We start from the raw sequence: 23,830 nt of genomic DNA on the forward strand, positions 1-23,830 counted from the left end.
TACTAGATCCATCCCTTCTTAGCACACTTTGCTTCCTTGGTCGTGCCCCTAGTTTATTGATGTTGTGAGGCCTGTGGCTACCCTATCTTTTCTGAGTTCCCTTCTGTTGTCAATTACAATCCCAACAAACCCATGGTATCCGCAACTTCCCTGATTCCCTACTAACCTTGGTGTCGACTGCGGGTGAACCGGTTTGCTAGGGTGGCTTTCGGCTACTAATTCTAAGCTGGTTGGGTGTCTGCACCTCATACACCTGCAGCCTATGCTGGCAATGAATGCTTACCTCATTTTGATCTTCCATGCGTGCGCACGCTTGCCTCTGACATCTACGCCCTTTCCTTCACATCTTTGGAGCTGCACCCTTTTCTGAAGCAACGGTTCCATGTGATGCTTTCGCAGATACTTCCGGTTACTCCTTTGTCCTTATTGTCACCATCCTATTACAATTTAGTGTGGCTACTTCATGCAGTCGGTTCTACCATCGTTCAATCTCCTCATCTGAGTCCGACGTGAAAAAACTATCACGGTCCCATGAGAGTCTACCGTTCGCTGTTGGATTTACCCTATCCTAATCTTGTGCTGTAATCAGGTAGATACAGTCCAATTCTCCATCACTGTCTTTATCGCGCACTGGATTAGTATAGTGCGCCCCTTCAGCTGGATCCAATGAAACCACTACGCGGAGAGATTTCTTTTCGAATATCATTTTTCATTTCTTAAGGTTGATAACTCCATTCATATCCATTGTCCAATCTATCCCTAGCAATGCAGGATATGGCTTACTGTCATCCACAATTTCTATGACCTCAAAATCAGTTTTTGTGCTTGTGTCGTCAATGTCTACTGTAACCTCGTGTACTCTTCCCATGGGTAGTATCTTTTCTTGGTTAGCCATTCATAACTAGATCGAGGACCATTGTAGTGTGGGCCTGCCCATGCGCTCACAAGTCTATTTTAGTACGACATTCGCATTGGACCCCAAGTCCAAAATGACCTAGTCCATCTCATAGTCTCCAATCTAGACAGTCAATCGCATTTCCCACCCCGTGTGCAAAGAATGTTTGCCTAACTTCTGGACCATTCGCGGTTCGTCTGCTCCCGTGCATCGAGTTATCAATTCTTGCAGTCCCTTTACTGCTTTAGCATCCCTGAGTAGGTTCATGCAGGTTTCCAAGAAGGTGGTTAGCATAGAAGTATCCTTCTCTAGTTCGAATTGATCCTTATAGTTTGAAGTAGAAGCTTCCACGAAGTTCTTCTTGGCTTCCATAAAGGTTTCCTTCACATGCTCCAAGTCAAATTTTGGTTGTTTCGGGGGGGCTTACGGACCCATGTATCCGCCTCTGGTTGCTTCCCCTTATCTTCTCCTGTAGTGGCACCACTTCTGAGCATCATATTTACGTTAGGATCTTCCGCGCAGGGTTCAGCCTTCATCATTTGGACGTTCTGAGTAGGGTTAGCTGGAAGCACCCCTTTTCTCACATCTAAGCAATCAGCGTGGGGCAATTGACTGCTTCATGGTCAAATTGGTAACAGTAAGGGAAATAGGCTTTGGTCGGGTTCGTGCAATCATGCGCGTTGTTGTGTGTGGAGCATGATTTTTTAGAGGTCTTTGTTTCAGCCGGATGTATACCCCAGGAAGTTTGTACACCCCTCCACGCGGGGGCGGTGTGGGGGGGACTTGTCCCCCCTGCGGGGGTCTGGGGGCTAGCGGTCCCCTAGTGGGGGCTCGGGGGCAGCGCCCTCGAAGCTAAAAATAGATGTAAAATTTCCTTGTAAAAGTATAGTAATTTCTAGTCAATCTGGGCCATTCATTAGGCGGATGATCTGATGGTAGAACTTATGTTTAGTTTACGGTTTTTTGCCCTAGAAGGCAACCCCTCTCTTTGTACGAGGGCATTGTATTTGAGGCTGAGATATAGATGTGTATTCTGTGAGAGAAAACAGAGGATATTACAGCGGATCTACTGTAGGTTGTGTCTCTTCATTTTGCTGGATAATAGAAAGGAAGGACTGGCTGTTCGGGGTGGACGTAGCCCAAAATGGGTGAACCATGTATATCTGTGTCTCTCTTGTTTTATGTGTTTTCTGTGTTTATATTTCTGCAATATTTTATGTGTTCCATTGCTCTGTAATATATAATTTTATAACAACTAGTATCAGAGCCGAAGGTCTATTTGGCTGATAAACTCGCAGGAAAGAAGGATTTCTTGTTCGAGTGGGAGCAATGGCGGAAGATGGTAAGTTTAGGGTCGAGAAATTTAACGGCCAAAACTTCTTGCTATGGAAGATGCAGATGGAAGATTATCTTTATCAAAAAGATCTGTACCTACCATTGAGCGGAAAAACAAAGAAGTCGACGGCTATGATAGATGAAGAATGGAACCTTCTCGATAGAAAGGCACTCAGAACAATACGGTTGTGCCTCGCTACGTCAATCGCCTTGAACATTTCGAAGGAAACAACGACGGAGGGTTTGATTCAGGAATTGTCAAAACTATATGAAAAACCCTCGGCCTCAAACAAGGTATTTCTTATGAAACGGTTATTTAATATGAAAATGTCGGAAGGTGGATCTGTTGTAGATCATCTAAATCATTTTAATACAGTTACAAGTCAGTTAAGTTCTGTAGGGGTAAACTTTGAAGATGAAGTTAGAGCTCTGTTATTCTTGTGCTCATTACTAGAAAGTTGGAATGGTTTAGTAATGGCCATTAGTAACTCTGTCTCTAGATCTAGTACTTTAAAGTTTGATGATGTTGTCGGTGCTATCCTTAGCGAGGAAATGCGACGGAAAAGCTCTGGTGAGACATCGGGTAATTCTTTGAGTGCAAAGTCTAGGGGAAGAAAAATGGAAAGAGGAAAGAGCTCAGGATATCACATTAAATCAAGGAAAGGCAGATCCAAGTCTAGATCGGGGATAGTGTGCTGGAAATGCGGAAAGAAAGGACACCTAAAGAAAGACTGTAGATCTTGGAAGGGAAAAGAAGGAGATGCACAGCAAGAAAACAATCATGAAGCAAATGTGATAGGTGAGGTGTTACAAGATGCTTTGATTCTTTCTTTTGAAAATATCACTGATTCCTGGGTGGTAGATTCAGGGGCCTCATTCCATGCCACACCTAACAAGAAATACTTTCATGACTATGTTCAAGGAGATTTTGGACAAGTTCATTTGGGTGATGATAAACCCTGTAAAATTGTTGGAATGGGTAAGGTTCTTGTAAAACAGCAGAATGGAAACCAATGGCTACTAAAGGAGGTAAGGCATGTTCCAAATCTAAGGAAAAATCTAATTTCAACATGGCGGTTAGGCAGTGAAGGTTGTGTGACAACTTTCATAGATAAATCTTGGAAGGTCACCAAAGGAGCCCTCGTAATAGCAAAAGGTGAAAAGGTTGGTACATTGTATTTATGCAATGGTATTTCTAACTCTGTTAATGCTTTAACTTCCAAAGGAGCAGATGCAACATTATGGCATCATAGGCTCGAACACATGAGTGAAAAGGGAATGAAGATTCTTCACTCAAGGAATTTTTTGCCAGGTTTGAAGAATGTTGATTTGGAATTCTGTGAGAATTGCATTTATGGAAAACAGAAGAGAGTCAGATTTCTCAGAGTTGGGAAAGAAAAGAAGAGCGAAAAATTAGAGCTTGTGCATACAGATGTATGGGGACCTGCTCAGGTATCATCTCTCGGTGGCTTTCGTTATTATGTTACTTTTATTGATGATGCAACTAGAAAAACTTGGATTTATTGTATTAAGAATAAATTTGATGTATTTGATACTTTTAAGAAATGGAAATCTTTGGTTGAGATTGAGACATGAAAGAAATTGAAGTGTCTTAGATCAGACAATGGAGGTGAATATTGCAACAAAGAGTTTGATAGGTACTATTCAGAGCATGGAATTCACAGAGAGAAGACAGTTCCAACAAGACCACAAGAAAATGGTGTGTTAGAAAGGATGAACATAACAATCATGGAGCGTGCAAGGTGCATGAGATTGCATGCAGGATTGCCTTTATAGTTCTGGGTAGATGCTATAGATACTGTTGTTTATCTAATAAATAGAGGGCCTTCAAGTTCCTTGGATGGTGGTGTTCTAGAGGAAGCATGGACAGGAAAAAAGGTAAACTACTCTTTTGTAAATCCTTTTGGTTGTGAGGCCTTTGTCGATATTGATAAAGAAAATAGAATGAAGCTTGAGGCAAAGTCAAAGAAATGTACCTTTATTGGATATGGTGTTAATGATTTTGGTTATTGTTTATATGATTACGAAAATCACAAAATCATTAGGAGCAGAGATGTAATATTCAATGAAAAGGTCTTGTATAAGAATCAGTTGCAGGAAAAGAAGCAAGAAAAAAAAAACAAGGAATATGCAATTCTTGATGAAATCACTTAAAAAGTAAAGGTGCCTGAAAATAATAATAATCAACAACCACAACAACAACAACCACCACAACAGCAACAGGCACCCCAAACACCTGAAAGTGGTGTTAGAAGATCTACCAGGATAAGTAGACCCCCTGAATGATACTCTCCTTCATTATATTATTTATTGTTGACTGATTCTAGTGAACCCGAATGTTATGAAGAAGCAATGCAGGTTGAAAGCAGGAAGAAGTGGGAGGCAGCCATGGAAGAAGAGATGGACTCCTTATTGCATAACCAGACTTGGGACTTAGTGTTTAGTCAATTTAGTGTTTCTAAATTGATGTCATTAATTGTCAACCCGGGGCTCGTAAGCTGATGAAGTGAAGGTGTACTATATGTACTTAAGCAACCTCTTAGATCTTTTTGTCGTTTTGGGGGTGTTGTTTGTGGTCAATTTATCTTCCTAATATGGAATGGAGTTTTTATAAACAGATGAGTGAGTGTGTGTGTAAGGTGATTTCTAGATGAGTGAGTGTGTGTTACAGGTGATTTCTAACTACCTTCTAAACTTGCAAAGAAAAAGCTTGAAAGAAATAAATAACTTGAAATGAACTGAAAGCAAAGAACCACTTTCTAATGGCACTAGACACCATTCATGCTGCTGCAAATAAAAAGGTAAGAAAATCACTTTAAAAACCAATGATAATGTTTATCTCTTCCTAACTCTCTGCTTCCAACATATGGTACTATGTAAAACACGATTAGGAAGTAGTTAGAGATGAGTTTAAAAAGTGATCAAAAATAAGAAAAATCTACTTTAAAGACTAGTTATAATGTTCAACTCTTCCTAACTCTCTGCTTCCAACATATGGTACTATGTAAAGCACGATTAGAAAGTAGTTAAAGATTAGTCTAAAAAGTACTCAAAGCCAGCTGTAATTTATTAGTATTCTGATCTCTAAAAGATGAACAATTTATGATAAAGAGACCATCAATATGTTAGCAGACAACTTTGAGAAACTAAACTAGAAATCAGTTATGAAAATAAAGTAAAGGCAGCAACTTTGAATCTGTCAACTGAAAATACCATCAGATATAAAGCAAATACACAAAGACAAAAACAATCCCGGGTTAAAAACCTGCAAAAGAACAATACTGATCAGTTTAAAATAAAGGCTAGAAATGAAATGACATAAGATCAAATGGTACACTATGATACATGATGAAAGAAATAGAAATTGCTGAAAGCATGAAAATGAAACCAAACACTATGTACACGGGCTGTCATAGATGGGGGCCCTCCATCCACGCAACCAACTTAAAAGATCAGCTACGAAAAGGTGAACAGAACAGTCTTCTTTTTATAAAACCAGCATGTCAAAATACAGTGAAAAGTGCTGTAGGAACAGCCTTCTAAAACAGAGTTTTTATAACAGAATCAGCGCAACAATTACAATACGCAAAAAGCTAATCTACAAGCGCTGGCACACGTTTTATTTATAAGCACAGAGGCAACTACTTTCTGCGTGAACTAAGCAACTACAGCCTAACTGATTAACTACGCAGCAACACGCAGTCTTGGCTAATTAATTTGTGCAGCAAACACGTAGGCAACCCCGTGCACTTTTGAGGGAAACGGTCATCATGGGAGACAAATCTATGCTTGGATTCTATCTTTAGCTGTCCTTGTGGCATGAAGGAGGTGCCAGCTACAGTTCCGTGTCCCAACTGTTCACGGCTCTCATGCCACCGTTTAGAACTTGACCGTTTGACCGAGGGAGTACCTGCGTTGACCAAGGGCATACGTGACTGGTTTGGCTCAACCAATAGCATACGATCCATGTGTACATCCAACCCAACATGCCCATGTGGCTCGTTCCTTGAGAAGACACGTGGAGCATATCAAACAACAAAAAGGCTGCGGAATCTCTGAACAGCTGCGGAATCGCTGAATGGCTGCGGAATTGCCAGACAGCTGCGGAATCTCTGTAAATATGTCAAAATCTAAACAAAACAGTCACACATTAGCAAAGTTCACTTGATCATGCTTAAAGACATCTAATGTAATGATCTGGGTAGGTTTACAAGGAAAATAAGGCAAAAGAGAGAGATAAGTGAGGAAAAGCTGTAGGTAATAATGGATGATTAGGTGCAAGTTAGAGGCTCTACATAAATGTTTAGTCAACGGCAACGGTGCCAAAATGTTTAGTCAATTTAGTGTTTCTAAATTGATGTCATTAATTGTCAACCCGGGGCTCATAAGCTGATGAAGTGAAGGTATACTATATGTACTTAAGCAACCTCTTAGATCTTTTTGTCGTTTTGGGGGTGTTGTTTGTGGTCAATTTATCTTCCTAAGATGGAATGGAGTTTTTATAAACAGATGAGTGAGTGTGTGTGTAAGGTGATTTCTAGATGAGTGAGTGTGTGTTACAGGTGATTTCTAACTACCTTCTAAACTTGCAAAGAAAAAGCTTGAAAGAAATAAATAACTTGAAATGAACTGAAAGCAAAGAACCACTTTCTAATGGCACTAGACACCATTCATGCTGCTGCAAATAAAAAGGTAAGAAAATCACTTTAAAAACCAATGATAATGTTTATCTCTTCCTAACTCTCTGCTTCCAACATATGGTACTATGTAAAACACGATTAGGAAGTAGTTAGAGATGAGTTTAAAAAGTGATCAAAAATAAGAAAAATCTACTTTAAAGACTAGTTATAATGTTCAGCTCTTCCTAACTCTCTGCTTCCAACATATGGTACTATGTAAAGCACGATTAGAAAGTAGTTAAAGATTAGTCTAAAAAGTACTCAAAGCCAGCTGTAATCTATTAGTATTCTGATCTCTAAAAGATGAACAATTTATGATAAAGAGACCATCAATATGTTAGCAGACAACTTTGAGAAACTAAACTAGAAATCAGTTATGAAAATAAAGTAAAGGCAGCAACTTTGAATCTGTCAACTGAAAATACCATCAGATATAAAGCAAATACACAAAGACAAAAACAATCCCGGGTTAAAAACCTGCAAAAGAACAATACTGATCAGTTTAAAATAAAGGCTGGAAATGAAATGACATAAGATCAAATGGTACACTATGATACATGATGAAAGAAATAGAAATTGCTGAAAGCATGAAAATGAAACCAAACACTATGTACACGGGCTGTCATAGATGGGGGCCGTCCATCCATGCAACTAACTTAAAAGATCAGCTACGAAAAGGTGAACAGAACAGTCTTCTTTTTATAAAACCAGCATGTCAAAATACAGTGAAAAGTGCTGTAGGAACAGCCTTCTAAAACAGAGTTTTTATAACAGAATCAGCGCAGCAATTACAATACTCAAAAAGCTAATCTACAAGCGTTGGCACACGCTTTATTTATAAGCGCAGAGGCAACTACTCTCTGCGTGAACTAAGCAACTACAGCCTAACTGATTAACTGCGCAGCAACACGCAGTCTTGGCTAATTAACTTGTGCAGCAAACACGTAGGCAACCCCGTGCACTTTTGAGGGAAACGGTCATCATGGGAGACAAATCTATGCTTGGATTCTGTCTTTAGCTGTCCTCGTGGCATGAAGGAGGTGCCAGCTACAGTTCCGTGTCCCAACTGTTCACGGCTCTCATGCCACCGTTTAGAACTTGACCGTTTGACCGAGGGAGTACCTGCGTTGACCAAGGGCATACGTGACTGGTTTGGCTCAACCAATAGCATACGATCCATGTGTACATCCAACCCAACATGCCCATGTGGCTCGTTCCTTGAGAAGACACGTGGAGCATATCAAACAACAAAAAGGCTGCGGAATCTCTGAACAGCTGCGGAATCGCTGAATGGCTGCGGAATTTCCAGACAGCTGCGGAATCTCTGTAAATATGTCAAAATCTAAACAAAACAGTCACACATTAGTAAAGTTCACTTGATCATGCTTAAAGACATCTAATGTAATGATCTGGGTAGGTTTACAAGGAAAATAAGGCAAAAGAGAGAGATAAGTGAGGAAAAGCTGTAGGTAATAATGGATGATTAGGTGCAAGTTAGAGGCTCTACATACCCCCACTACGAGGGTATTGCATGTCCTCATGCAATCAAAAACACTGTCTAATCCCTCTGCTGAGATGCCTCTGCTAAGACATCTAGTCTTCTCTTCTTCCTCTGTGTGGCCACATTGACTCTTGGTTTCCTCAACAAACATCTGAACTTTAGATTGACCAAGGCTCTATTTAGCTTTCTGCATTTCTTCTTTAGCTTTTTGTTTTTCCTTTGCCACAGGCCCAGATGAAGCATGGTATTATCGTGAACCATCTTATCCACTTTAGCTTGCTCCTTCAATTTTTCATTCTCTTGTATGATATGGCGATTTAAAACTTCAAGCTCAAAAATTTCCTGTTTGAGTGAGTGAACTTGCTGCTCCAAAGGTTGAACAGTGCTTGGGCCAGCAGCTGCTTGTTCTAACGTCTCCAGGTAATTATAAACTTTCTGCTGATCTGGGTCAACCTCTGGTGACTTCTTTGGACTAGGCTCATACTCAAATTCGGATCCATGTTCATATTCAGGTTCATGCTCAAAAGGACTTTCCTCACGTGGAGGACTAGTCTCAACATACTCAGCGTGTGGAGGGCTTTTCTCAAAGTCAAGTCTTGTAGCAACCTTTTCAAGTGTGCTCAAGTCAATGATGAGTGACTTTTTACCCTTTGTGGCCCCCACTTTATCTTGTATCCTTCTGCTCCTTCTCACGGTGGTGATGCTCTGTTTTTCTTTTTGTGCCTTTTGCTTTTGTTTTTCCACCTTCTTGGAAAGGGCAGTCTCATGGAGTTTGGCCATTCTTTGTGCTAAGGGTTGAGTGTCTTCTTCGCTGGAATTTTCAGGAGTAAGGTAAGTTTCTTGGACTACAGCTTTGCCTTTATCTTTCTTTTGTCTCTTCCTACTCTCCTTTTTCTTTTGAGCAGCTTCTTGTACAATTTCTTGTAGGGTTTCTGTAATGATTCCTTGGGCTGTTTGATCAATGTCTACAGCAGGTTCAGGGTCAATTTCATGTTCAGAATGATGGGCAACATTTTCTTCTTCAACAAGGTCCTGGACAGTTTCTTCTTGGACAGCAGTTTCTGGGGTAACCTCTTCTCTTTTTCTTCTACTCTTTCTAGGCACAGAGGTTTCTCCTGCCTCTTCAAAGTGGTTTCTCACAAGAAATCTTTCCCAGGTGTCTCTTTTTGATTTCAACTGTTCTTCAACTAGCATCTTAACAAGACCATGATGATACAGATGTGGCTCAATGTTTCTTGGGTTCCTTTGGACAATTGAACACATTTTTCTAAGACTTGAGAGTAGAAAATATGGAAGGTTAATATCATCTCCTAAGAAATGCATCATGACTTTGGCATGGTAAACATATAAAACTCCAAACCTTCCCTCACAAGTAAAGAATTTTTGCACTAATAAAAGTAAAGTTGTCCATTCTTCCTTGACATAAGTAACAGGAATCCCTTTTGTAAAAATGCTAGTATCCATACCTGGATTCTTTAAAATTTGCTTCCACTGTTGATCTTGTACTGACCGGTTTTTAAACCATCTTTCTCCAGTTTGTGGGAGTGAAGTGGCTTGTGCTATGCTGCTCTCAGTGACTATAAACTTTAGATCTTCTACCTCCACTTGATTTTCTTTGTCTCTGAAAGACCACGCAAAGGCCTTCGTAACCTCTTTGTGGTAACCTCTGAATTTCTGGATGCATTGGAGCCAGTTTGCTTTCTGTAATGCTTCTTTAACTTGAGGATATCCCTCCAGAAATTTTGAACCCTCTGGTTCTGCCCTTAAGAGTTTACCCATTGGCTCTACGGCTCTGTTCTAAAACTTTTGGAAAAAAAAAGGTTACACGGCTTCAACAGTGGCCTTAACACAGTAGATTTACGGCTCTAATGTAACAGCCGTAACATACTTTCACTGGTAATCAAAATTAGCAGAGAGGAAGGAGTAAAACAGAGTATGGCTAAGGTAGCAGCGTAGTGAGCACAGCGGAATAAGGGAACTGTGGAAATGAAACAGCGTGAATGGAATAATACGAGCATAGGAGGGTTATGAAATGATGGGTAGAAATGGTTAGGTCCTTAGGTATCGGTCATGAATTTACACTTGGCTGCGGGATTATGACGTAGAGAGACGTAGTACAGTAGTCTACGTCACTTAGGTACAAAAACTTTGATGGAGGAGCAGCCGTAATGGAGTTTCAAAATCGTGATGAATGGGACCGATAAGTTTGGGGAATACGTGGATTTTTGGTCGCATGATGGGAAAGACTGGTAATCATTACATTAAATGGCAAAAAACATATCCCGGAAACTTTGCAAAATGAGATAACCGCAGGTTTAAGATTTAGATCATACCTCATATCCGCGCTTGGATTGCTTTTGATCATTTTCCACTAACCCTTCATTGGTTTATTGCTGTTGCATGACTTTTTTCCACTTATTGTTGATGACTTCTGAACTGTAAATTTCTTTTTAAACAGACTGTGTTTCTTTTGTGCAGGTGTAGAGAGCTGTGGAATTGCTAAATGGCTGCAGAATTGCTCCTCAGCTGCAGAAACTGCAGTGATACCCTTCTGACTGCACAAAACAACTTTAGCTGTGTAAAAATAAACCTGACAATGACTTTATTGATGGAATGGAATGTAATGGAATGTAATGGATGGATGAATGAAAAGAAATGAGGCGGAGTGAGAGTGGTTGAATGAATAAGATGGTGAATGAAGTGAATGAAATGGCGAAATGAGATGGAAGAAAGAGAGAGATTTTTTTTTTTGGAAAACATGAGGTGTCAGGTGTCCCTGATTTTCACCTCAGGTTTTCTGCATAAGACTGCCAATCAGAGATTGGTTTTCAGGCTTATACACTTATTCTTTTTTTTTCTTCTTTTTTTTTTTTTTTTTTTTTTTTTTTTTTCTCTTTTTTTTTTCAAAAACCAAAGATTAGGCTGATGGAGGAGAAGAATCCTTCTCCACCAACCTGATTGCAGAATCTTCTTTAAACAACTTGACAAATTCCTCTTTTGAGAGTGGCCTCTGATAGACTTTCAATCTATGGCCATTCATAATAAGAGGAGTATGAAATTCATCAATAGTTTTCACTCGAACTGCTCCATTACTAAAGACTTCATCAACCTCATATGGCCCAAGCCAATGAGTTTGAAATTTTCCTTTGAAGTCCTTAAACTTTGAATCAAACAATAGTGCCCAATCTCCTTTCTGAAACTTTCTTTCTTTGATATGACGATAATGCCATTTAGATCTTTGGTGCTGAACTAGATCGGTCCTTAGAATTGCATCTTGTCTTATTTCATCTAGCTCATTTAGCTGGTCCATTCTGTGTCTTTGGGCTTCTGAGAGGCTCATTCCCAATTGGACTGCCATCTTGAAGGTCTTGATTTGGAACTCAATGGGGAGCAGGACTTCCTTCCCATAAACAAGTTCATAGGGAGAATGTCCTGTTGTGTTCCTCCATGTAGTTCTATAGGCCCATAAGGCTTCAGGAAGCCTTTCCGCCCAATCTCTTCTATGAAGATGAACAGTCTTGGTGATAATGCCTTCAAGAACTTTATTGGTAGATTCCACTTGGCCATTGGATTGCGGATGGTAGGGAGTAGATGTTCTGTGCTTGATCTTATATTCCTCCATCAGCTTCTCCATCAATTTAGATGTAAATTGGCTGCCCTGATCTATTACAATTTCCCTTGGGACACCAAAACGAGTGAAAATATCCTCAAAAAGAAATTGAACAACTGAATTTTCAGTGGCAGAAGGCAATGCCTTGGCTTCTACCCACTTAGTAACATAATCAGTACAGACCAGTATATACTTCTTTTGCTTTGATGGTGGATTAATTGGTCCAACGAAATCTAGAGCCCATTTCTCAAAGGGTTCGATGCATACCTGAGGCTGTAGGGGCATTTCATTTGAAGGAGTTGGTCTCCCAACTCTTTGGCAGCTGTCACACCTTCTAACATACTGCTTTGCATCTTTAAAGAGAGAAGGCCAATAATATCCTAGAGAAAGGATTTTATAGGCTGTCCTCTTGTCAGCAAAGTGCCCGCCGCATGGTTCATCATGACATGCCTTAAGGATGTCAGGCATTTCATCTTCCCGAACACACCTTCTGATTATACAATCTGGCCCTGTTTTGAACAATTCATTAGAAATCCAAGAATAATGTGAACTCTCCTGAATGATTTTCCTTTTCTCATTAGGAAATAAGTGTAGAGGTAGCTTCCCTGTAACTAGATAATTAGCCATATCTGCATACCAAGGAGTCTTGGTAGTTACTGCAAACAAGTATTCATCTGGAAACTTATCTTCTACTGGAGAATCCTCATTAGTGTTTTGGATTCTAGACAAGAAATCAGCTACTGTGTTTTGTTTTCCAGGTCTATCTAACACAGTAATGTTGAATTATTGTAAGAGTAAAAGCCATCTTGTAACTCTACCATTGGTAACAGGTTTGTTCATTAAATATCTTATGGCAGAGTGATCAGTATGGACAAAGGTTTCATAGCCGGTTATGTAGTGTCTAAACTTATTGATCGCATGTACCACAGCTAAGAACTCTTTTTCTGTAACAGTATAATTTAACTCAGTGGGAGTCAAATTTTTACTTGTGTAATAAATGGCATAAGGGATCAAATCCTTTTGTCCCAAAATAGCTCCTAGAGCTGTATCTGAAGCATCAGTAGAAATGTGGAAAGGGAGTTTCCAATTTGGCCCCCTTAAGATGGGTGCTTCAGATATTCTAGTCTTTAAAGCTTCAAAGGCAGATTGACATTCAGGATCCCATTTGAACTCACAGTCTTTGGTAAGTAATTTGAAAAGAGGAGATGCTATCTTAGTGAAGTTTTCAATAAATCTTCTGTAATATCCAGTAAACCCAAGAAAACTTCTAACATCTTTCTGGCAATTTGGAACAGGTAACTTAGAGATGACTTCAACTTTAGATCTATCAACCTTAATCCCATCTCCTGAAATACGATGTCCTAAAACAATCCCTTCAGTAAACATCATAAAACACTTTTCATGACTTAAAGAAAGATTTGTTTCCTTACATCTTATTAGTACTTTTTCCAAATTTTCCAAAGTTTCTTCAAATGTATTACCATAAACTGTGAAATCGTCCATGTATACCTCTACACAATCATGAATCAGATCTGAAAAGATTCCTAGTACAGCCCTTTGAAATGTAGCGGGTGCATTGCACAATCCAAAAGGGAGTACTCGGTAGGCAAAAGTTCCCCAAGGACAAGTAAATGTGGTTTTGTCTTGATCTTCAGGTGCTACCTGAATTTGATTATACCCACTAAAACCATCCAAGAATGAGAAATACTTTTTACCTGCTAAAGTGTCTAGTACCTGATCAATAAAAGGTAGAGGGAAATGATCCTTTAAGGTTGCCTTGTTCAATTCTCGATAATCAATGCAAACTCTCCATTTACCATTCTTTTTGGGCACTATAACCAAGGGAGAAACCCATTGGCTATCTGAAATGGGGTAAATGAAGTTTACCTTGAGCAATTTCTGGAGTTCTTCTTTCACGATTTCCCTAAGGTTTGGATTCATCCTTCTTTGTGGTTGCCTAATAGGTCTGCTGTTTTCTTCAATATAGATGTGATGAATACAAGTCTTAGGATCGATTCCTTTCATGTCAGTGTATTCCCATGCAAATGCAGTGGAATGTTTTTGCAAAAGTTTGGTTAATTCTTCTTGTTGTGGTCTTTCCAAGTTTCTGTTAATGTTCAATGTTTTTCCTGGAAGGATTTCAACTGTAGAACTACCAAACTCTTCCATTGAGAAGAGAGACATCTGTCTAGAGGAGAGATATTCAATGTCTGCATCTAACTGAAACTGTGTAGAGTCATATTCTAAAGGTATTTCAAAATTTCCTAATGTATTTAGAATTTGACTATCCTCACTGATCTCAGAGATGGTTAGAATAGGTTGAATAGTATCCTCATCATCAACCCACTCATCTTCTCCTATTTCTGTTATTGCCTTTGCTGGAGGATACAAGTTGAATTTCTTGGTGGAATTACCATCTGATATATACATGTCCCCAGACCTACAACTGATAAAAGCATCGGCTGTTGCTAACCAAGGTCTTCCTAAGATAAGAGGATGTCCTCCTAGATTGTTCTTGGGAGTTAAAATCATAAAATCAACTGGATATTCCCAAGAGTCTAGGGAGACTGGAATGTCTTCCAATACACCATCAGGTTTAATGATTGATCTATCTGCAAGCTGCAGTAAAGTAGGTGTAAAGAGAAGGTTAGGAAGCTTTAACTGATCCATGGTCTGTCTACTCATGATGTTGATCGCGGCTCCTAAGTCAATCAAAGTATTTGGGATTTCAACCCCATTAATATGAGTTTTGACAATAGGGCTACCGGGATCCACATACTTTTGCATGGTAATCTTACCCATCATAATGTCTGCAATTTTTCCAACTAGATGTATTCTTTTGGTATCTCTGGTTCTCTTTCCTGTTTTCTTCAAACTCAACTCCTTTATTGTCTTCGCTAGAATGGGAATTTCCTTAATGGCTTGTAACAAGGGGATCTTGATACAGACATTCTTCAATTCATCTAGAAAACTATAGTCAGGCACCCATATTTGCTTTTCCACTCCTTTGTCAATTTGTAATCTTTCGGGAAAAGGAGGTGTAGCTAAAGGTGTAGGTTGCTCAACTATGGGAGTTGTAGAGGTTGATTCTTTTTCTTTTTCTTTTTGGATATTTTGGTTTTGAAGTGATACTTCAGAACCCTTATTGACTTTGAGAGATTCTTCCTCAGAAATGCTTGGTTGTTGAACACTTGTAGAAGGTTGATCTAAGATTCTACCTGATCTGAGTTGTACTTCATTGAGAGGAACAACCATATAGGTAGGGAATGGTTGACCTTCCATCATGTAAGCATTTTGAGGGTTCCTATTATTTGGATTTGGTAATGGCTGAGAGGGAAGTTGATTTGATTTCTGCTGGGATTGAAGCGAGAGTTGAGAATTTTGATTTTGTGGAGGAGGTTGTTGTTGTTGAGGGTATGGCAATGATAATTGTTGACCTTGATTTGGAAGTTGTGGAGCCTGCTGATTCTGAAATGATGGAGGATATTGATAGAATTGAGCAAATCTCCCATAAGGATTTTGCATGCTTTGCATCCATGCTTGAAAAGCATTTTGAGGTTGAGGCCAAGGTTTTTGCCAAGGATTCCAATTTGGTTGGGATTGAGAATTCATAGAGTTGTTAAACCCTTGATTCTGTTGCCCTTGCCAAGGTCTCCTTGCAATAAAACAGAGAGATTCAAGTGTATCTGGATCCTCTTGAAAGACTGCTTTGAGGCCAGGTATTGAAGGACAATCCTTAGTCTCATGAGTTTCTGAGCAAATTACACATGTTTCTACAACGTGTGTGTCCAAGGGACATTCCCTTAAAGCATGTTTCTTTCTACATTTCGGGCAAAAAATGGCCAAAGCCTCAGCTTCTGCTTTTTGTTTATTGTGAATCTTAAGGGTATCTAGTTGTTCACTAAGACTCCCTAAGATGTCAGTTTTGAATTCATCAAGCATATTGCCGATTTCAGCCCTACTTACTGATCCTGTTGCAGATTTATTTGCTCTAAGGAGAGAAGGATCTCTAGGCCCTTTTTGAGTTTTTGATTTGCCTCTTGAGAGATGGATACAAAGTTCTGCTATATCATTGAGTGAAAGTTGAGAAATATCCCCTTTCCCCATCATGTTTAAGATATCTATCCATTCATCCCTAATGGCTTTTAATAAGAGGGCTTTTAAGGTCTCTTCATCCAAGCTACTCATTTTTTCTCTTTTCAAGTTATATTGAAATCTTTCAAGTAAATCTTCTAAGCTCTCATCTTCTCTTTGTATCATTTTAAAAACCTCGTCCTTGTGATTAGTAGGCATACAATAGTCCAAATACCTATCCAAAAATGTCTGTTTCATTTCATCCCAAGACCTAATGGATTGAGTGAGTAACCCCATGAACCATTTCAAGGCTTGATCCTTCAGTGTTGAAGGGAACAATTTGAGTTTCTGAGAGTCATCCAGGTAGTCATAAGTTCGACACACCACTTCAAACTCAAATAAAAATGTTTCGGGGTCCTCAGTTCTTAACCCATGGAAATTTGGGAGGACGGATGGTGATATGTTTTTCATAGTGGCTCGGGAATCCTCATTAACAATGGGAAACCCAAATGAATTATCCCCATCTCTATTTCCTCCTCCAAGGGGACCTCTACCTCCATTATTGTTGTTGTTGTTGTTTCCTCCTCCTCCTCTACCTCTACCACCTCCTTCTTCCTCTGCCATGATGGTTCTCCTAGGGATTTCAAAATCTTCTGGTTCCTCTACAAAAGGTGAATGAGAAGAGATTTCTCCTTCTTCTTCAGATGATTCCACTTCCTCAATTACAATTGGTCTTTCTGTAGGAGAAAGAGAAGAGTCTCTTCCTGGTTCAAATTCAATAGAAGGTGTAGGAGAGTCAACTCTTGGCTCTTGAATTCCAGGAATTCTAGGACTAGGAGTGTCGGTTGGAGATAAGGGAGGTGTCTCTTGTCTATCCCTTGAAGCAGATGGACTTGTAAAAATTGAACTTCGAGCTCTAGCTAAAAACCTTCCCCTAGAATCTCTAGCTCTATGCATGTCATTTTTTATTATTTTTCTTCAAGTCAAGTTAATAGTTCTTTTTCTGATCTTCCAGTTCACTCTAGGTGCAAGAAGAGAGCATACTCAAGAAACTACCAAATCAATAACTTTCTCTTTTCTGATCCTCCAGATCACCTTGAAGTGCAAGAGGAGAGCATACTTTGATAGGTTATCAACTTCTCTCCTTGAAATTTTTATGTTTTTTTTTTCTAAGAATATGGCTACTTAATTTCACTTCCCCGGCAACGGCGCCAAAATGTTTAGTCAATTTAGTGTTTCTAAATTGATGTCATTAATTGTCAACCCGGGGCTCGTAAGCTGATGAAGTGAAGGTGTACTATATGTACTTAAGCAACCTCTTAGATCTTTTTGTCGTTTGGGGGTGTTGTTTGTGGTCAATTTATCTTCCTAAGATGGAATGGAGTTTTTATAAACAGATGAGTGAGTGTGTGTGTAAGGTGATTTCTAGATGAGTGAGTGTGTGTTACAGGTGATTTCTAACTACCTTCTAAACTTGCAAAGAAAAAGCTTGAAAGAAATAAATAACTTGAAATGAACTGAAAGCAAAGAACCACTTTCTAATGGCACTAGACACCATTCATGCTGCTGCAAATAAAAAGGTAAGAAAATCACTTTAAAAACCAATGATAATGTTTATCTCTTCCTAACTCTCTGCTTCCAACATATGGTACTATGTAAAACATGATTAGGAAGTAGTTAGAGATGAGTTTAAAAAGTGATCAAAAATGAGAAAAATCTACTTTAAAGACTAGTTATAATGTTCAGCTCTTCCTAACTCTCTGCTTCCAACATATGGTACTATGTAAAGCACGATTAGAAAGTAGTTAAAGATTAGTCTAAAAAGTACTCAAAGCCAGCTGTAATCTATTAGTATTCTGATCTCTAAAAGATGAACAATTTATGATAAAGAGACCATCAATATGTTAGCAGACAACTTTGAGAAACTAAACTAGAAATCAGTTATGAAAATAAAGTAAAGGCAGCAACTTTGAATCTGTCAACTGAAAATACCATCAGATATAAAGCAAATACACAAAGACAAAAACAATCCCGGGTTAAAAACCTGCAAAAGAACAATACTGATCAGTTTAAAATAAAGGCTGGAAATGAAATGACATAAGATCAAATGGTACACTATGATACATGATGAAAGAAATAGAAATTGCTGAAAGCATGAAAATGAAACCAAACACTATGTACACGGGCTATCATAGATGGGGGCCCTCCATCCACGCAACCAACTTAAAAGATCAGCTACGAAAAGGTGAACAGAACAGTCTTCTTTTTATAAAACCAGCATGTCAAAATATAGTAAAAAGTGTTGTAGGAACAGCCTTCTAAAACAGAGTTTTTATAACAGAATCAGCGCAGCAATTACAATACTCAAAAAGCTAATCTACAAGCATTGGCACACGCTTTATTTATAAGCGCAGAGGCAACTACTCTCTGCGTGAACTAAGCAACTATAGCCTAACTGATTAACTGCGCAGCAACACGCAGTCTTGGCTAATTAACTTGTGCAACAAACACGTAGGCAACCCCGTGCACTTTTGAGGGAAACGGTCATCATGGGAGACAAATCTATGCTTGGATTCTGTCTTTAGCTGTCCTCATGGCATGAAGGAGGTGCCAGCTACAGTTCCGTGTCCCAACTGTTCACGGCTCTCATGCCACCGTTTAGAACTTGACCGTTTGACCGAGGGAGTACCTACGTTGACCAAGGGCATACGTGACTGGTTTGGCTCAACCAATAGCATACGATCCATGTGTACATCCAACCCAACATGCCCATGTGGCTCATTCCTTGAGAAGACACGTGGAGCATATCAAACAACAAAAAGGCTGCGGAATCTCTGAACAGCTGCGGAATCGCTGAATGGCTACGGAATTGCCAGACAGCTGTGGAATCTCTGTAAATATGTCAAAATCTAAACAAAACAGTCACACATTAGCAAAGTTCACTTGATCATGCTTAAAGACATCTAATGTAATGATCTGGGTAGGTTTACAAGGAAAATAAGGCAAAAGAGAGAGATAAGTGAGGAAAAGCTGTAGGTAATAATGGATGATTAGGTGCAAGTTAGAGGCTCTACACTTAGTCAGGTTGCCTGCAGGAAAAACTACATTGAATAATAAATGGGTTTACAGGTTGAAGGAAGGATATGGAGGAAAACAGAGGTACAAAGCTAGACTTGTGGTGAAGGGGTTTGCACAGAAGAAAGGTATTGATTTTGATGAAATATTTTCTCCTATTGTTAAAATGACTTCAATCAGAACTATTTTAAGTCTAGTAGTAGCTGAAGATTTGCATCTTGAGCAGTTAGATGTAAAGACAACCTTTCTCCATGTGGATTTGGAGGAAGAGATATATATGCAGCAGCCACAAGGATATGAGGTGAAAGGGAAGGAGAAACTAGTGTGCAGGTTGAAGAAGAGCTTGTATGGCTTAAAATAGGATCCAAGGCAGTGGTATCTAAAATTTGACAAGTTTATGTCTGAACAAGGTTATACTAGATGTCACTCTGATCATTGTGTTTATCTGAAAAAGCAAAATGATGGCAGCTATATTATATTGTTATTATATGTAGATGACATGCTTGTTGCAGGGTCTAACATGCAGGAAATAAATGTGCTCAAAAGAAAATTGGCAAATTCATTTGCAATGAAGGATTTGGGAGCTGCAAAACAAATCCTTGGTATGAGAATCACTAGAGATAGGAAAAATCGCAAATTAACATTGTCTCAGAATGAGTACATACAAAAGGTGTTGAAAAGATTTAATATGCACAATGAAAAACCAGTTAGTACACCTTTTGCTAGCCATTTTAAACTTAGTAAGGAAATGTGCCCAAAGACCCAAGAAGACATGGATTATATGTCTAAAGTTCCATATGCATCAACAGTTGGAAGCTTAATGTATGCAATGGTCTGCACAAGGCCTGATATTGCACATGTAGTGGGAGTTGTAAGCAGGTACATGAACAATCTAGGAAAGGAACATTGGATGGCAGTGAAATGGATTCTCAGATATTTGAAAGGTACCACAAATCAAGCATTATGCTTTGGTGGTTCAAACATTTCTCTACAAGGATATGTTGATGCAGATATGGCAGGTGATAGAGATAATAGGAGGAGCACTACAGGATATGTATTCACTATTGGTGGAATAGCTGTCAGTTGGGTTTCAAAAATCCAAAGTGTTGTTGCGCTTTCAACAACAGAAGCAGAATATGTTGCTACTATAGAGGCTAGTAAAGAAATGATTTGGTTACAAAGGTTTATGGGTGAATTGGGTAAGGAGCATGATATGGGCACATTATACAGTGATAGCCAAAGTGCCATTCATCTTGCAAAGAACTCAACATTTCATTCCAAGACTAAACGCATACAGCTCAAGTACCATTTCATACGATCAGTCTTGGAAGATGGAGAGTTGAAGCTAGAAAAGATACACACTAGCCAGAATCCTGCAGACATTCTAACAAAAGTTGTAACCAGGGAGAAACTGAGAACATGCTCAGTTTCAATTGGTCTTCAAGGAAGATGATGAAGATGAGAAACAACCAAGTCCAAAGAGGAGTCATTGTCCAACAAGTGAAGTAGAGGTGGAGTTGCTACAATCATTCTCCAAGTGGGAGATTTTTGTGTGTGGAGCATGATTGGTCAGAGGTCTTTGTTTCAGCTGGATGTATACCCGAGGAAGTTTGTACACCCCTCCATGTGGGGGGGTGCAGGGAGGACTTGTCCCCCCCGCGAGGGTCCAGGGGGGCCGATCCCACCTGGCTGGGGGGTCCAGGGGCCAGTGGTCCCCTAGCAGGGGCTCGGGGGCAACGCCCCCAAAGCTAAAAATAGATGTAAAATTGCCTTGTAAAAGTATAGTAATTTCTAGTCAATCTAGGCTGTTCATTAGGCGGATGATCTGATGGTAGAACTTATGTTTAGTTTAGGGTTTTTTGCCCTAGAAGGCAACCCCTCTCTTTGTATGAGGGCATTGTATTTGAGGCTGAGATATAGATGTGTATTATGTGAGCGAGAAACAGAAAGGTGAGACTGTGAGAGAAAATAGAGGATATTATAGCGGATCTGCTGTAGGTTGTGTCTCTTCATTTTGCTGGATAATAGAAAGGAAGGACTGGCTATTCGGGGTGGATGTAGCCCAAACTGGGTGAACCACGTATATCTATGTCTCTCTTGTTTTATGTGTTTTCTATGTTTATATTTCTGCAATATTTTATGTGTTCCATTGCTCCGTAATATATAATTGTATAACACCCGTAATGCCCCAGTCCTCCACAATTATAGAAAATTAAGTGTCCTCATTCCCGTCCAGGTCCCATTCCCTTGTGACCCTGTCTGCATCCTTCGTACTCTCCTCGCGTGAGTGGTGCGGCGGGATCCTGCCCGCGTGCCTCCATTTGCATCCTATAAGCAGATGTTTGATCCATCAACATCTCGTAACTATGGTAATTTATTTCATCGTGGCCCACCATCCTACGGAAGTTAGAAAATAATTGTTGAGGGGGGGTTGTCTTAGGTTCAGCAATAGGTGACAATTGTCTGTGACATGCTTTCCTCCCACCTGATAGATTGCGCACCAGAGTGTGGGTGCCATGCTTGGCCCAGCTTGTACCTCTGGTCATAACGGAATTGGTCCCCCTCCTGCCATATAGTTCGCAAAGATCAAACAGTGGTCCTTATCATGGCCCTGGCCCTTACATTTGATACATCCCACCTCTTCCTGTATTTCTGTCCGAGGTGCCTGCCCTTATTTCAAACTTTGCATTTCTAGACATAGGTTTTGTATTTGCGCTTGGATTTGTTGTACTCCCAACCTTGGATCCTGTATTGGGGTTTCGTGCAGCCGCATTGCTGCCTCCAGCGCTTCAGCTTGGGTTGAGATCTTTTGTTGTGACAGAGCCAACCTTAGATATGGCGTTAATGATGCGACAAACCAAGCACGGTGCTACGCATCCGACAGTGTCATGTTGGCCTCACGGATGGTGCTTTTCAATCTCTGATCCAAATCCCACGGGGTTTCACCAGGCAACATTGCGATTTCCTTGAACCCAATAACCGACTGTGCTTCCAACTTTGGTCGCCCAAATTCCTTGTTTAGTGCCTCCTGGATTACTGTTGTTCCCTCATTTGGATGATCGCTTGAGTATTTCATGTACCAGGTCAACGCGCAGTCCTACAGTGCCCTGACTAATGTAGCCTTCTTGATGTTATCATCTGTGATGCCTTAAGCGTCCCACATAGACTTTATCACAAACCAGAACCCGCCTGGTTCCTCATTTCCTACACCCTTAAATGTTGGCAGCTGGACTACACTTGCCATCCTGACTTTTGGCGGTGGTGGGGTCGGTGTCGGTGTGGACAGATTTGATGTAGGTGAAGCGGGTGGTGGCATGGATGGAGGTGGTATCAGTGAGAAGCGCTCCTTGATCAACCAGACTGCACTTCGCGGTGAGAACCTCACGAGCTCCTCCTCACTTTCCCATGAAATAGAAATCAGAGGATTGTTCTCTGCCCCTCCCGTTTCGCGGTAACCTCTTCCACTCCGCATTACTCCAGACATCAATAAACGTGCATAATCTGTTTTTCACACAACAACATCTTAATCCAAGTATTCAATGATTTGATATACTTACCCCGCGGTCCTTGGAGAAATCACCTTTCTGCTTCACTATAACTCACAGTTGTATCTATCGCGAACTCAGTGATAAATCCTCCTATTACCTGATCCAACCAATGATCTACTGCGCATGTGATTTTATCTTCGATGGCTTCTAGCCTGCGCACCAGTTCTGGAGTCCACACAATAGGCTAATCTAATCTGCACCTTCCCATGCTGTCAGCTATCCTTGCAATTCACTCGTACAACTCTACCGTCAATGTCACGAAGAAGACCTTGTGAATATCTGTGTATATATAGTGGTCCAACCAATCTTCCTCCGATATTCGCGAGTTTCTATTTTCCTAAACTGTGAACTCGTGGATCTTTAGATCCCACCACTCTTTAATCTCTTTCTTTGTAGGGTTCCAGTGTTCCAACATTAGACACCACTTAGGCAGATCCCGATGCTGGCAACGCAACTATTTGTTGGCTTATAGGGGCCTGACCTAGGTTCGGAAGAATTATTTAGCCAAACAAATCTCGCAACTACCGGCCCCTTCGGTAATAGCCCCCGGAGCGTAGACTGAAGTCTCACCTGAGGTAGCAGGGGAGGGAGCTGGAACCAGGTTTCCGCACCCTTGGGATGTCTAGATTTGGTCTGGAGGTTTCGCACGCCGTTCTGTAGCCTCACACTTCTCTGCTTCCGCGTAGATCCGGACCCGGGCTACTTCTTAATATTAATTACTTAATGATGTATTATAAATCAGATCTACTTAAACACTTATTAGAATTAACCAGTCCGTGCACTTAGAATAGACACAAATTCACATATATTCATAACATAAACATATGTGCATAGATTAAACAGTTATATTAACCATACAATAGCCAGATCCGCGATAATACAAATTTAACACAGAACTTCAGAATAAACTTATCTTTATTCAATTTCTTCGCCAATACATCCAGATCCGCCCTACACACTCAGCAGCAGGGGTCCACACACACCACTGTGGACTCTTCCAGGCCTCTGCGCACACGGCTGCAAAGCCTCTATCCACTACCCAATACCCTTGACTCAGACTTACAGACGCTTTCAGACTTTCCTTCTCAAAAA

This window comes from Pinus tabuliformis, chromosome 4_1, assembly GCF_031772625.1.
Source record: "Pinus tabuliformis cultivar Carrire ecotype Pingquan chromosome 4_1, CPIR1, whole genome shotgun sequence".
Taxonomy (NCBI): Eukaryota; Viridiplantae; Streptophyta; class Pinopsida; order Pinales; family Pinaceae; genus Pinus; species Pinus tabuliformis.